Source organism: Myotis davidii, unplaced genomic scaffold, assembly GCF_000327345.1.
Source record: "Myotis davidii unplaced genomic scaffold, ASM32734v1 scaffold62, whole genome shotgun sequence".
Taxonomy (NCBI): Eukaryota; Metazoa; Chordata; class Mammalia; order Chiroptera; family Vespertilionidae; genus Myotis; species Myotis davidii.
Genome location: NW_006295180.1, coordinates 617,838 through 634,424, shown reverse-complemented (window position 1 = coordinate 634,424; position 16,587 = coordinate 617,838). Strand labels below are relative to the sequence as shown.

The following is a 16,587-nucleotide window of genomic DNA, read 5'->3' as shown; positions in this document are numbered from 1 at the left end:
CTTTTGGGTGGATGACTCTAGAAGTCATCTGAACACAACTCAGAGGTCCTGGTAGAGCTGCAGACCCTCGGCTGTGGCAGCAACTTGAATAATCCATCCCTTTATTAACTTTCTTCCTTGCTCGCTCTCTCTGCTCTCTTGCTCCTGCTTCCTGGGATCACCTCCCAAAGAAACTTCCTGCAGCAAAATCCTCATCTCAGGCTCTGCTTCCAGAGAAGCCCAGGCCAGAACATCTATTACTGGCTAGAATTAACTTAATCTCTCTGTGTCTCAACTTCCTCCTCTGTACAGGAAAGGTAAAAAGAACCTAGTTCATAAGATTGTTGGCAGAATTACATGAGGTAACACGTGAATCACCAGACACACGGCACTGACCAATAGCTGACAGCTAATGTTAATATCAGCACTATTTAAAACAGCAGATTCTTTAAAAGGAAATGATATGAAGCATTACCAGGAACCAGACAATTTGGAGTTAGTTACCTCTCAGTGCCCTTAATAAATATGCAAGGAATATCAGAGTGCGCTCCCAAGAGCAGAAAGAAGAGGACTGAGAGGACGGCTTTCCCTTTGTCTCCCTTCAGCCAGGAGCCTGCCTACTACACGCCCCACCTGCAGGCGATAGCCATCCCTGAAGCAGATTAGGTATGCTTCGAACACTGCACACAAAGGCCAACTAACCTTTTAAAAGACAATTCCAGAATAAGCAGCTCCAAAACAAAGATCCATGTAGAAAGCATCAGAGGGATTTTCATGAAAGAATATGCTGTTTGAATTGAATTAAGATTTTCTATAAAATATACTTATGTAACTTGGAAACTTTCATTCTTCTCAAGACTTCTGCTTCAGTTCAGTTCTCTCATGTTTCTCAATTGTAAGTCCTACTGTTTTTGTTTTTGGGGGCGAGATCACTTTATTGCCCATCTGGACAGACGCTGCCCAGAGTGGGCGGGGCAGGAGGGGTGGGGCCTGTTATGGACAATAAAGGTGTCCTCAGCGGATGTGGGCCATGTCACTGAGGAAGGGTGTCTTCATGCAGCCGGTGCAGGGCTGGTCCATCCAGGAGTGGTGCCTCCTGCTGCAGGGGCAGATGGCACGGGTACAAGGTGAAGTCCATGCACTAGTTGAGCAGGCAGCTGAGGGAGGCCAGATCAGAGAAGCGCATGAGGCACCTTGAAAAGTAGGTGGGGTTGTGAAAGGTGTGGAAGATGCTCCCAAACTGAGTGTTGAACAGGGCGTTGGTGATACACCTCAACTCCTGCCGCTCCTTCATCGAGAAAGCCAGCATGTGCCATGACTCGGCATCCTGGTAGGCCTGCATGTGCTGCAGCAGCCCCCGGAGTACTTGCTGCCACATTAGCGAGTGCATGTACTGCTCCGTGTAGATGATGCGGATCTCACACTCCAGCTCAGGGATGATGGCCTGAGGTCCTCTAGGTCACTGAAGAGGTAGTCTCTAAAGTAGGGCATACAGGAGCTGCACCATTCTGTGGGACACAGGAAGTCAAACAGGTTTCCCTGCCGATAGATCTTGCCCTTTTCCAAGCTAGTGATGTGGTCCCATCGGAGCGAACCCTTCTCATCACATTTTCTGAAAGGCTTGCGCAGGTCGGTGAAGAAGCTGGGCTTGTCCGCCTGTATGATGACCACATCAAACAGCTGGCGCCAGTCGGGACCCACTATGTGCCGCACCCCCTTGTCCACAAAACTGAAAGGGCTGTTGGTGATGAGGAACAACTGTTTCCCATGGTCCACCAGGCGGCTCAGGACAGTGAATGTCTCATCCCTCTCAGGATGTACTTCTCCGTGTCCCGCTCAATCCACTGGTACCTCAGGCCTTTCACATGCACATCTCAAATGGCATCCATTACATCCTTGTTGAGGTGCGCTTGGTCAAACTCCAGGCCATGGCCCAAGTAGTGACCCACCATGCAGGAGAGCAGTGGCATCTGTGGCAGCGAGAAGGTGTCCATGAACTGCTTGATGGAGAGACCCTTGCCATAGAAGTCGCTCATCTGGTAGGGTGGGATGTGCTGGGTTCCCCCATACAGGTCGATCACCTCCTCATCTGGCACAGGTTGCAGACCCCTTTATGCCATTCCCAGTTGCACAAAATGGAAGGCAACAATCTTCATCAAAAGGCTCTTCTGAATGTCATAGTGGAGGCCACGGATAGCAAAGCTGGGATTGTAGTCATACTTCCGAATGCCCTCTGGGTACTTGCAGTGCTCAATCAGGAAGTCCCAGGAGGCACTGAACATTTCTGGATGTAGTGAGTCTGTGTACTGGGCCAGCATGTAGTCATGGTGAAGCCATAGACCTCGACATCATGTAGGCTGACCTCATTATTGGCAGAGATGGCTGCTGAGTCCAGGAGACTGCAGACCTCGGGTGAGGCCTGAATGGAGAGGCCCACAGCGCAGCCAACGCCAAAGCAGCCCCTTCTCTCTCAGGCCCTGTACCTCACCCAGGTGACCCTCTTTAACTCATTTTAAATCGGAGCAGGACTGGGCCTTCCACTCTAGGGTGGGGGCCAGGAGTCACTGCGCCTGCCAGATTCTGACCTCAACCAGTCCTATGGTTTTTATCTTAGCTTTTTAGTATGGGAATGAACTCTAATCATGTCTAAACCTCACAAAAGGGGAGGTTTGGATTAGGAAACTTAAAATAACATTTGTTTAAAAAGGAAGAAAACAATTGTTTTAAGTTTTAAAGCACTTTACACACTTGTTTGAAATACTTCAATTGCCCTATATGGGTGCACACTGTTTCAGAGCGCCTTGCACCTCAGAGCTGCCACTGAGCGAGGCTGATGGTGAACGGTCACACTAGTTCCACGCTCAGGCCTTGGAGGAAGAGCACAGAGCAAAGGCAGAACCACCGTCCCGCTCAGCAGCCGGGAAGATTCACCCTCAGCCGCACGCCTGCACGAGGATGTTCTAATTCTGCTGTTTGTCCTGGAATCACCAGCCCAGTTTTCACCAAGAAACAACCACATTTGGGAATAGCAAAATGATGGAAGGACATCTGAGGGAATATTTCAAATCTAGAGGGTGAGTAGCATGTGAATTTAGAATGACTCTAGAAAAATACAAATTATGGACATCTTCTACAAGGAAAAATGATGCCTTGTTTGCATTTACGATGTCATTTATTATACTGGGGAAAGCAAAACACAAAGAATTATAGAACTGCAAAACATAGCCTTGAGATTAAAAAAAAAAAAAACATGAAAGAATTGCAGTTTTTCTACCAGGAGTCAGGAGTAATCATTTAATTCCATTATCAACCCAGGTCCGTTTCTCTTTTATTTCAACTCCAGATCATTGCTCAAGTTTTATCTGACTGCAACTTCCACTTTAGCAACCACTACCAATTTCAAATGGATAAATTACTCAAAACAACAACAAAATCCCATTACCAGTGAAGATGGCATAATCAATTCTCAATTATAAGTTTTAATAGGGCACAAGGGTTCCAAAAATATATGAAATAGTTTTTAAAATCCATCAGGCTCATTGTAGGAACCATTTCAACCTATTCCACAGCTAAGCCTTTAACAGCACTGCTCTAAGTAGCAAAAGACAGTGAGGTGTTAGGCCGGAAAATGGCACAGCTGCTGGGAGGAAGGGCACAGGTGATGTGAGGAAAACCAGGATAACCCTCTCTAGTAGAAGAGTTAGTGAGAACCTCTTCAATGTTAAAAGGGAAACAATAAAATTTAAATATGAGTTAAGAAAAATTTTGGTAATCTTTTCATAATATTAAAGATTAAGAGAACTTTTCATTCAAGATAAATAACAGACTAAGAATTTTAAAACCTATGATTTAAATATTAGAGTTCAGATGTTTTTATACTGTAGAAGACTATGACTTTTGTGATACTAAGATGCATATGACATGATCAAGGCAGAAATGTAAAATCTCTGTAAATTTCTAAATACAAATAATAAGCAAATACTTTCCAAACTGTTTTTGATAAAAACTTAACTGTTAACCATCTGTCAAACTACAGGACCTCTAAAAGATAATACCTAAATCTGTTAGTGTGGTAGAATTTTTAAAAGTCCTCTGAAATCACCAAAAATAGATGACCATAACTTAACATTTGGGTGTACATACATCAGGTTTTCTGTTTTCCGTGAACTAGATGAAATTACTATATTCAATCTTTTTTTTTTGTATCACTGGAAGAATTGCTGTTTTTAACTTTTTTCTTTGAAACAATTACAGGTTCAGAGGATGTTGTAAAAAACTGTATAGGGTAGTCCTGTGCATCCACCCTGAACTTCCGCAATGTTATGTATAAACAAGATGGTACAATATCAAAATCCAAACAATTGACACTGGTGCCTTCCACAGCGCTTAGTCAAACTTCACTAGTCACACATGCATTGTGTGTGTTTAGGGGCCAGGCAGGGGAGCCCTCGGATGTTTTATGTACAGTCTTGTGTAACAACCACAATCAAGATATTCAACTGTACTATCTTAGTTGCCCAGATCACCTTCTTGTAAACACACCCTCCTTTCCCTAACCACTAACCCAGCCGCGGGCAAACTACGGCCCGCAGGCCGGATACGGCCCGTTTGAAATGACTAAAACTAAAAAAAAAAAAAAGACCGTACCCTTTTATGTAATGATGTTTACTTTGAATTTATATTAGTTCACACAAACACTCCATCCAGGCTTTTGTTCCGGCCCTCCGGTCCAGTTTAAGAACCCATTGTGGCCCTCGAGTCAAAAAGTTTGCCCACCCCTGCACTGACCTGTTCTCCAAATCTATAATTACTAGAGGTCTAGTACACAAAATTCATGCATTCAAGGGAGAGGGGGGTCCCTCAGCCCAGCCTGTACCCTCTCGCAGTCGGACATCCTTAGAGCTACTGAGGAGGTGGGAAAGGCTCCCGCCACCACAGCTGCACTCACCAGCCATGAGCCCTATGTGAGTGCACTGACTACCACAGGGCAGCTCCTGAGTTGAGTGTCTGCCCACTGGTGGTCAATGCACGTCATAATGACCAGTGGTTCTGCTGTTCAGTTGATTTGCATATTACCCTTTTATTATATAGGATGTTATTTCACACATTTTACATACATAGAATCATGAAGTGTATACCCTTTCATTTTTTCACTCAGCAAAATTTCCTTGAGGGTCATCCAAGTTGTTGCATGCACTAAAAATTTGTTCCTTTTTCTTGCGAAATAGAATTTCATGGTATAGAGGTGCCACAGTTTGTTTAACCAGTTATTCACTGAATTCATTCATTCACTATCGGCTATTATGAATAAAGCTGCTATGAACATTAGTATATTAGTTCCTGAATGAAAATAAGTCCTTTCTCTGAGATAAATATGTAAGAATGCAATTCCTGGGTCATATGATAAGTGCACTGTTTGGTTTGGAAAGGAACAGCCAAACTCTTTTTCGGAGTGGCTGTTCCATTTCCTATCCCCGTCACCATGTCTGGGTGCCCCCACTCTGCCAGCACCTGGTGAGACTTACTAACTGTAATGCAAGGAATCTGTTATCTATCTCCCTTCTTTTCCCCAGAGTGTGTGCCTGTTAGAAACAAGTTTCAACTTCCTCTTATATATTTTAATTATTGCTTCTTTTCTAAAGGTACTTTTAGTTCCTTGAGATATTTCTCTTTTTTCCATAACTTTACTTTTCTTTACATTTGGACATAGTAAAACATTTAATTTAAAAAATCCTATTCAGGAACTGAGGACTTGTTAGACAATGAAAAAATATACAATGCAAGAAGATTTCCTTCATTTTAAAACCCACTAATTCTGCACTTGTACTATATTTAACAGCTATGTTTTATTTCTGCCTTACGTTAGTTTTCAAAATACAAACTCAACCATTTTTAAAGTCTACACAACCTCTTGCTCCCACCATAAAAAATGAATACAAGCTGTCTCAGATCGGACCAAAAAGACACACTAAAACATTTTTCTAGAATTGGGGTTTTTATATATAGATCTTTAAAATATCAATTTCTGTGCCCTAGGATTCCACAGTTTTTAAAGGTTTTCTATTTAGCTTTCATGAATAATTACTTTCTACGACAGACTTAAAATTACTTTATACCATATATTCTTTCTATAAGTATTCTAAAGTATTATAGAGCCCTTATTCCTCAGAATTGGTATTTCAAAAATTAATTCTCCTCAGCATGCTAAAATAAACACATTTCTAAAAAGAAAGTGAAATGACTTTTTACAGAAGTTTTCTTCACCCTCCTTCACCACACATACATGCACACACACAAATACCCCTTACACACATTTATCAAGAACCAAATGGTACTTATTTTATTTCCTTTACATGCAACTAAGAAAGGATGGTCCTTACCTAAAGTGTGATGGTTTAGAATAATTGCAGGCAGTCAGAATAAATAACTTTTAAACAACAAAGAGCTCATGGCAACTCCTCAGGAGACGTCGTCACCAAGTTCTGAGCAGCTACTGAACAGCTGTTTCCTAAACCCATGTCACAGGAAACAAACACTATTCTAATATCTAAACTTCTGGAACACTTTAAAAATTTCTGTCAATTACCCTGAAGGAAATGACCACTATCTAGAATATTAGCCTATTGATACTGCAGAAACACAATGTGTACAAGGTTTGCTGAAGAGAGTAAGACAGAAATGCTGAACTGTACCTTATGTTTTCTGGCAGGGACAAGGCAGCCCAGGTGAGCTGTGGGTCTCTAGCCTCGGATGCCCATTGGTTAAGGGGGAAGGAGGGGGTGGTGGATGAGATCCATAAGAAGATCATGTCCAGTTCTTAAATACTACATTTCTATTTTTATTAACTTTTCATTGAGGAAGGAAGAGGTAATCCCAAATCCTGTCTATGTTTTGGTAAAATTATATGAACATCAGATTAGCAGTAAGGAATTTAAGACCTTTTGAATTTGACAGTGATATTTCAAAAAAATTTAAATGTAACTATTAACAAAAAACCTGAAGGTATTTTTGTATTCCTTTTCCTGGTCATTTTATTGCTTAAAGGATGATTAGCTTAAGGTTAATGGATAAGTGAGAAATGCACTCAACCTGTGGGCAGAGGCTTCATGATCTTTGAACCTGTTCAAGGCTAAAGGTGGGAAGTTGGCAGCAGAGCTTAGTGGCCTTGAATGAGTTCAGGTAGCATGGAGACTGCTGTACTTCCTGAAGGGATCGACAGATAACCAAATGGATAGGATGAGTCACACAGGCCAAGGACTGGTTCAACTCCATTTGATAGTGCTATTCTGTGATATGTTGACAGAAGGTACTTTTTCCAGAAACAATACATAAAAATGCTGTATAAATTATGAAATGTTACCCCATGTTTTGGGTGGTTTCCTTTTTTCTTTTCTGTAGGGCTAAAAAATTTCAGGCTAGAAGCTCTGTGTGATGTATATTTAGACAACAGCCAATTTCCTAAAAGTTTTACGTCACATCTGAAACTTTCCTGAATTTTACTTAGGGTACTGTGACCTACTCAATAACAATTATTTGGAAGAGGGAGAAGAGAAGAGGTTTAGATCTCTATAGGAATCCTTCCAAACTCCCAAGATATTTTTTTATTACTGCATGAAAGATTCTGGAAAATCAGTACAAACCTGCTATTCAAAGGGGCTATAAATAAAGTAGGCCAGTGGTCTCAACCTTTAGTGGCATCAAAATCACCTCAACGGCTGATGAACATAGATTGCTGGGCCCCATGCCCAGAATATCGGGTTCAGTACTGGGGAGACAGAGAATTGGCATTTCTAACCAGCTCCCAGGTAATGCCGATGCTGCAGGGTCCAAGGATCAGACTAAACCACTGCTTGAGGTGAACTGTAACTGTGCACCCACTTCAGATTTTTACTTTGTACAGATATTTATAGAATGAATAATTAAAGAAATGTAAGATGGGGAAACTGGCACAATTCACAGAAATGACAGAAATGGCCTCTCCTTAACTCTCTTAAAAATATCAACAAATCATCTAAAAAGGAAAAATCTTCAGCACTAACGGAATGCATAATCACAAACAAGCATGACCTGTGGTCATCTTTATTGCTGACAGACAAGCACCCTAGGTGGGTTCCCTCCACAGCAACTCTATCCCATTCTGTGGAACCCCTTAAGTCCCTGTTCAATGGCTCAGTGACTTCATACAGCAGGAGACAAAAACGAGGTGGTCAGATCGATTTTTTTTGTCCTGAACCCCAGCTCTAACCAAGGGTATGTTCTCATCCTTTCCATTTCCAGAAACAACATAGAGAGGGTTTCTGATCATTTTTAGTTAGACATTCATATAAACAATATAAAATTACATTTGTATTTAAACTAAGAGATAAAATTCTGGAAAATAAAACCTAAGAGAAAAAAGTAAACACATCCAAAGTGAGATATGAGAGACAGTATGCCAACACAGATGCAGAAGAGATGTAAAAATGTGATGAATAATGGCGTCCAGAACATGCCATACCAAAATATGGCACCATGGCATACTGAAGATTTTACGCTGAAGGAATCTGAGAAAATGGCAGAATCAAGATTACTCCATCCTTCCTGCAACCTTTCTCCCCTGAAACAGGGGATCCTCATACCCGGAGGAGAGGAGCATCCTTACCCCAAAACTGAGGGACTCTGAGAAGAATCCGAGCACAGGGACCTTGTTAAATCTCTCCTCTCCCCGAAGCCCACCCCGTTTTCTACACTCACCTTATACCCCTTCACCTGTGGCATCCTCCACTACTGTGATTCTCCATCCAACCTCCCATAACAATACACAGGTCTGTTTCTTCAGGTCTTCATTTCCTTATGAAGGCCTCCATGTCACATAAACTTATATTACATAAATTTGTATGCTTTTGTCCTGTTAATTTGTCAGTTTAATTTTTAGATCCAGCCAGGGACCCTAAGATGACTGAGGAAAACTTTGCTCAAATACATGCTAACACCCTTTGAAACATCAACAAAATAACGTGAATCAAAATTATACATACTACAGAAATTAACAAAAGAACTGAAACTGTTAAATATAAAAATCTGATGAAAAAAACTGAAATTCTTTTCAAATTTTCAAAGACCTTAGGGTATGGAAAAGAATGTGATATCAGTAATCCTGATATCACAACTTTGATGATATATATTTTTTTAAAAGCTAGAGGAATGGGCAGCCTAGCCTTACCGGATATTAAAACACTTCATAAAATAATAATTAAAAGATCATGGAAAACAAGAAGAGATGGGTAGATCATTAAAATGAAATATACCCCAAACAGACTCAACCATATGTTAACCTGAAAGGAAATATCAGAACAAATGAGAAAGTAATAAATGGTATTGTAAAAACTGGCCAATTATGAAATAAATTTAAAAGCATACCAGATAAATTAAATAACTGAGCATCAAAAATAAAATATGAACAAATTTTTTTAAAAATTAAATCTTTAAAGTTACCAGCAGAAGGATCTTCCATGCTATTGAAGAGATTATCAAAGATCAACAGATCTTATGTAACACAAACACTAATCTTGCACGTTTAAAAAAATACAATGGAAAGGGAAATGACAGATTAAAAAAAACAGTTACCACAAGTGGCAAAAGACTATTATTTTGAAGCAAATGGTTGGAAAAAATTAAGACTCGAATAATATCCTTTCTATAGAAAAACAGATAATTCACAGAAAAGAAAAAATGTTCAGCCCTATATGTTACCAAAAATGAACTAACATTTTTGGCCAATTATATATTGGCCAATATATAAACATTAATAACAAGAGTAAGGTGAGATACTCTATTAGTGATAGTATAAATTGTCAAAAGAACCTTTGAAAGTAATTTGATATCATGTATCAAAACCCACTAAAAAATCCATATACTTTTACCTAATACTGCCTCTTCTGAAGATATGTGCTAATTACATAACCCAAGAAAAAAGAGATAACTACATAAAGAAGTTCATTCTGCATTACATGACACATCCACTTGATGAACCATAATGTAGCTATCAATAAATATGACCAAGATATTTATGACAGTAAGTTAAAGAAGAATAAAAAGACAGATATGTGTAACTCATCATAAGAAGAAGAACTAGTAAGCACTCCTGAAAATATAGTTTCATTAATTCGGTGAAATTGTGGATGGTTGTTAGCTTTCAATGGTATAACTTTTTTGTAATGTTATCATATGGCTTTAGAATTAAAAATTCAAATAAGAAATGATTCTATAAATACACAAAATATTCCCCAATAACCATAAGTTGTATTTTGACAAATTCAACACTTTCCTGATTTTAGTGATGTTACAAACTTAAATAATTCATTACTTAAAAATATTCATTGTATGAATGTATTTCTCTATTCTTATGTGCTACCATTCATGCATCTAATTCATCCAGTACATTTAATAAGCATGCTTACTATGTGCCTATAATTCCTTATAGCTCATTTGTTCACAACCTAAAATACCACTTTAATGTAGCAATACTACAGTAAAATCTATTATTAACTGGAATTTTTACAACCAGAAATTTTTATTAATCAAAATTTTTGAGCTTCACCAGTTTAAATAGTTAATCAAATGATAACATAAGGCATTAAAAGATTTTAAAACTTTCTGATTTAGAAACTTTTATAAGACATTCTACTGCTTTGAAAATTGGTAATTTTTGACAGACTAAATGGTAGATAAAAGGTTTGTATTAACCAAAAACTTTCCATCCTTGGGAACCTAGCATGCTTGTTATGCAACATTTTAAAAAGATTTAGAAAAGCTCCATTTGCTATGGATTCATGGCAGATCCCTTTTAAAAGAAAAAAAGTCATTTTTGCTCAGGTAGAAATGCTCAAGTTATAGACTTTCAGATGCAGTCTCCTCTGACACATTCAGATGCAGCCCTTTGACACATTAAAAAATCTGTTCATGGGTTAAGATTACCCCTAGGTTTTGTATCAATATTTTCTATTCCTAAATTCTAAACCCAAGACTACAAGTTCTTCCAATATCTAACATTTGGAAGGAAGAAATGACTTTTTTTTTTGTCAACAGAAAACATAAGGATACAAAAACCAAAAGCATCCCCTTGTTCCTAACATTTGGAGTTAAGTATAATAGTGATGTCAATGGAATTTGCTCAGTAAGACAATTCTCAGATCTACCAGTGACTTAGACTGGCTCCTATTTATAAAAGAATCTTGAAACATTTCAAAAAGCTAAAGTCACATGCATTTCTAGAGAGTTGGAGGAGTGGGAGGAAAAAAAAATAAAAGAAAGAAGGTAATAACATCTAAAATCTAAAAATGAGGCAATGTACAATTATATTAAAAAAACAAACAAACACAACTCATAGTGATTGGGCCTGGTGTTGAAGCCTATGTAGTATGGGTTTTTCTAATCATGAGAATAACATGGATACTAAGTTTAGGTATTCATTAATCATTAAAAATTTATATTTCCGTATCTTATTCAGGAACAAGTGACCATCTGACAAATGTGAACTAAAGCAATCCCCTGAGATTACTCTCACTATCGGAGTGGGGGAAAGCTTTGGCTGCTTTCTTCTGCGTCAGATAAAAAATAAAATGCAGTCAGAGAAAATACCACTTACAATTTATGTTTGACTCCAAAGAATGTGTCAAAGGCCTGCATCTGAAAGTCTATAACTTGAGCATTTCTACCTGAACGAAAATGACTTTTTTCTTTTGAAAGGGATCTGAATAGAAAGTTCAGAAACATGCAGCTGGGTGTGGGCAAATAGTGGGGTGGATGGACTCATCCTAGCACCCCACCCTGCTCCCTCTGGCCCCCTGGCTCCCTTGGGCCTCCTCTTGGAGCGAATTGTCCTGCCCGCAGTAGGTTGCATTATCTTTCACCCCAGCATTTTATACTCAGCTGGCTGTCCACTAAGCTCTGTGAAAAGTTTTTACAGGATAAGACCCTTCCAGCTCTTCAGAGCCAAGATTCTGTGTTTTGAGGTTTATTATTTCCCTGGAACATCTGCATTTTATTAGGACACTACAGAATCCAAAAGCCTTTAAAGCTCAAGGAATAAAGCTAAGTGAGGAATTACTCTCTTAATCATTTTGGGCAGGGGCTCAAAATGGGGCTTTGCCAATTCCATTTCTACTTCAAGAACTGTTCCTGTCTGAGGTGAGAAAACTTAAGTGCTTGGGCAGACAGTTCCCTGAGATCCTCCATGGAACACTTAGAAAGCAAACTCATGTTTAGTTTAAGATTACAAATTAGCATAATGATTTTCAGTGTTAATAAAATAACTTTAGATGTTAGATTTCTTGAGACTTTAAGAACACTCAATATCCAAAACCACCACTTTTAAAGACGTTTGTTTTGTTTTTTACTTATGTTGCTATGATTCCAAATTAAGTAGTCCAAAATTACAATCTAAAACAATGGTTTCAAACCTATTCAAGTTTAAGAGTGGGTGTACTTTTTTTTATTGACAATTTACTGAGAATATATACATGACAAAAGTCTATTATGAACTCACTAGCACTTTTAAAAGTTTTTATTGATTTTTAAAAGAAAGGAAGAGAGAGGGAGAGAGAGATAGAAACATTAATGAGAGAGAAACATCGAGCAGCTGCCCCCTGAACACCCAACAATGATACCAAGCCTGAAACCTGGGCATATGCTCTGACTGGGAATCAAACAGACAAGCTCTTGGTTCATAGGTCGAGGCACAACCATTGGTGGCTGATGCTCAACCACTGAGTGACATAGGCCAGGCATCAGTAGCACTTTTAAAATGACTCTGAAGTTTATGTCCCATAACAGTTACACACATTTAAAACAGACTACTGCATATATTTTCAATACAGAATATTTCTTTCTCACATAAGACACAGAGCTCAACATGCTTTTGGATGCAAGGGCCTCTTGTTACACTAGTAAATGTCTTCATGCCACAAGTTGGAAATACTGTCTTTAAAATGTTCAGTGACAGTCAAATCTCAGCATGCTTGAAATCTGGTGTCTGCTGGAAATCTCATTATTTCCAAAAAATATTTTAAAAATGGGGATTTATCATTTTCAATGACAACCTGTTGAAGGCTTATAATGAGTGGCTTATGAATAAAATAGTAGTATGAATGACTGCCTTGGTCCCCTCCCTCCTTCTACCACAAGTCCCTCCTCACATGCAGCTAATTAATGAGATGGGGATGAGATGGTCCCTGAGTAGATCCACTGTTCCAGAAGCAGATAAAGAGGCTGCATGAAAAAGGGACTAGCATGGGAATGTCAGTATGTGAGGCAGTACGCTGAGTATCTTGAATATTCTCCCTTCGCTTTGTCCTAGTTCCTAAAATTTCACCAGTTAGAGATTTATATGTTTTAACATATCCCTTTTAAGCAATTAGAACACTATATTTGGGAGTTTTGAGAATTTTTTCACATTCAAAATTTAATGTGTATTACTTTATGCTTACTTTCTCCCTAATAGTTCTCTCAGATTAATGCTGTAGAGATTGGGGTAGAAATGGGTAGACAGACAGATGATTTTAGAGAAAGGAACAGTGGGAAGGGAGAGGGCAACGGTGGTGGGGGTCTCAGTAGGGACTCTGGCCATGAAGGTATAATGCCTGGCAGAAAGAGTGACCACAATGAAAAAGACAAAAATTGTGCCCAAAGGTTGTTTTTAATCCTCTGCTCTTCCTGTTTTCTCCTGGCTCTTCAACTACATTAAGGGCAGTGAAGATATCTGTAAGAACAGCTTCGAAACTAAACCACTATTCTGGAACTTTCCGCAAGAAACTGCTTTCCCAGTTAACAAATGACAACCATCATCATATGGTACCTCATACAAACCAAGCTCTCTTCCCATGCCCCGACTTTGTGAGTGTGCTTGCCCTTTGCTCAGAGACCTGCACTCAGTGAACTTCTGTGCACCCTCCAGAGCTCAGCTCAACTGCTCATCCTCCTCGGACTAACACAGGAAGGTGTAGGCTCTCTTTCGCCCATGCTCCCACTGTAGCAGATACATCGGTACTGCGCCACATGCTTGCCCTCTGTCACTCCACCAGACACTAAGTTTCTTGGGAATAGACACTACATCTTTTAAAGGGGACAGGATATGCACCCCAAAATATGCCACTTTGGCTTTAGAATTATTTTGAGCTGAAGGCCACTCAGGCACAGCAGGTGCAGGAAAAGCTCTTTGCCCTTCCTTTTCTGTCTAAAATCAGGGTCTACATTTCCCTTTGTAAAGGAAGTATGAAATTCCACTAGTAAAGGTGTCTCCCTCTCCCATTATAGGAACAGGATGGTGACTTAGTCATTGGGAATGATTCATCAACACAGAAGGCACCAAACTTGAGTCCACATGATAAATCTTACTAAATATCATTATTTCCCATATATCACCCCTAAAGCCCCAACCACCCTGCTTCCTTTGTCTAGTTACTTCTCCATAATTTATCACCCTTTGTTAAAATGGTATATGAGATCCCAGGTCTAATTGCTGCTTTGGGTCTTCACTTCTTTTCTGTGAAGGCCTGTGTTCATATAAAAATTAAAATATCAACATCAAATAAAATTTGTATGCTTTTTCTCCTGTTAATTACACTGTCTTTTGTCAGTGTAATTTTCAGGGCCTTAGAACTAAACCTAAGCAGAAGAGAAAGCCTTTCCTTCCCTACATGTTCAACTTGGCCTTTAATGACTGTAATGTGCTCAGCACAAGTCTGATGAACGAACTGGAGACTGCACAATAAGCACCAAATGTCCAGGAGAAGGGAAACACCAGTTGCACAAGGCAGTCACAATCGGCCAGATGTTCAAGATGCAGTGATGCAGAAGGTGAACAGCACACAGCTCAGGAAACAGCAGTGTGGCTGACAGGAAACACTGGCATGCCACTATGTGAACTGAGAACAAATGTATAATCATCAAGGCTAAAAGTGGGATTAGGAAGTGGCTATAACAGGCTTTTAGAGACTGACAGTGGACAATGATGTCAAATGATCCATATAATCAGTGCAGTACACATTAAAAACACCTGAGCTTAACAAGATTCATTTTAGTACAAAAATGCCCTTACCCAAGGACTTTGGGAAAAGTTGGATGAGAAACCTATAAAGCATTAAAATAGCATTCTAAAAATAATCAATCATCCCCAAATGATCAACAAAATATAGCATCTGAATCACTCCCCAAAATTGATATTTACAAAATGATGCAGTATACCTTTCCTTAGGGTTGACAACAACTGAAAGCAGCCAGAGAAACTGAAAGAATATAGAGAGGTTTACTCCGAATAGCATAAACCTGTAAGGATATTTATCCATCCATAAAAAGTTCATCCTCCATATACGAGATTATGGGAATTCCCTTATATGCACTCTATTAAAATTATAGCAGTTCATATATAAGAAGTCTATTTAGTTGTAAAAGAAAAGTATAATTCACAAGCTAAGCTAAAATAAGACCATGTTGTTTTGAAAACTGTGTCCTTTTCATGAACTCTTCAAATGTCACTTTTCCTTAGAATGAAGGATTGCAGATAACTTTCCTCACTAAGTGGTCTTCCACTGTTCTAGGCACAAGTAGGAACGCAAAGTGACTGTGAAATAAGCAAATTGTTGACTAATTATGAGACAGGAGTAAGAAGGCATAGTATTTAGGAAATACCCACTGGTTTCTCTATGAGACTGTTTGTAACATATCTGGACAACCACCCTGCTGTATTTGCATGTACTTTAAATATGTTAGTATATAAACTATGGCCTTGGTTAAAGATACAAGACTGTTAAACACTTTAAAACACAAACTTCACATTATGTAAGATGGAACTATATAACATATATACTCTGTTTTAAATTCACGTAAGACAGAACCACATAATACTCCAGAGAGGTGATTTGATTAGCATCTTGGCATAAATTGTGTTAGACCTTTCAATGTCCTTATCATATGCAGAGAAACAACTCTGTTTATTCTTCATGCTCAAGGGAATTAATGACAATGATCTTGGCAACAGGTGACCTTTGGCTATGCCATTTCTCAAACTTACTTATAAAAAGTAAATCCATGTGGATCACTTAGAAAAAGGCCCAGATGTCTGATAGTTAATTTTTTTCAGTTAATCTTGATTGTTGAGATTATTACAGATGTCCCTCTTTTTCCTCCCATAACTCCACTCCACCCGGTTCCCACCCCATCCCAGGCTCTCACCACCCTATTGTCTGTGTCCATAGGTAATGCATACATGCATATAAGATTTTTGTCTAAACTCTTCTCACACCACCCTACACCCCCTTCCCTCTGAGAATCGTCAGTCTGTTCCATTTCCATGCCCCTGATTCTATTCCATTCACCAGTTTATTCTGTTCATCAGATTTTTTATTCATTTGGTTTTTAGATTCACTTGTTGATAGATATGTATTTGTTGTCACTTTGTTGTTCATATTTTTTAACTTTATCTTTTTCTTCTTCCTCTTCTTAAAGAATACTCTTCAGCATTTCATATAGTGCTGGTTTGGTGGTGATGAACTCCTTTAGCTTTTCTTATCTGTGAAGCTCTTTATCTGACCTTCTATTCTGAATGATAGCTTTGCTGGATAAAGTAATCTT

The 16,587-nt window shown here is 38.9% G+C and overlaps 1 protein-coding gene and 1 pseudogene across 1 annotated transcript in view; both read right to left on the bottom strand.

Annotated features, from left to right (window-relative positions):
• Window positions 1-16,587, bottom strand: part of DTNBP1 (dystrobrevin binding protein 1) — a 125,546-nt gene that overhangs the window by 9,922 nt on the left and 99,037 nt on the right. The gene's annotated exons all lie outside the window — the stretch shown is intronic.
• On the bottom strand, window positions 898-8,736 carry LOC102758285 (annotated as a pseudogene).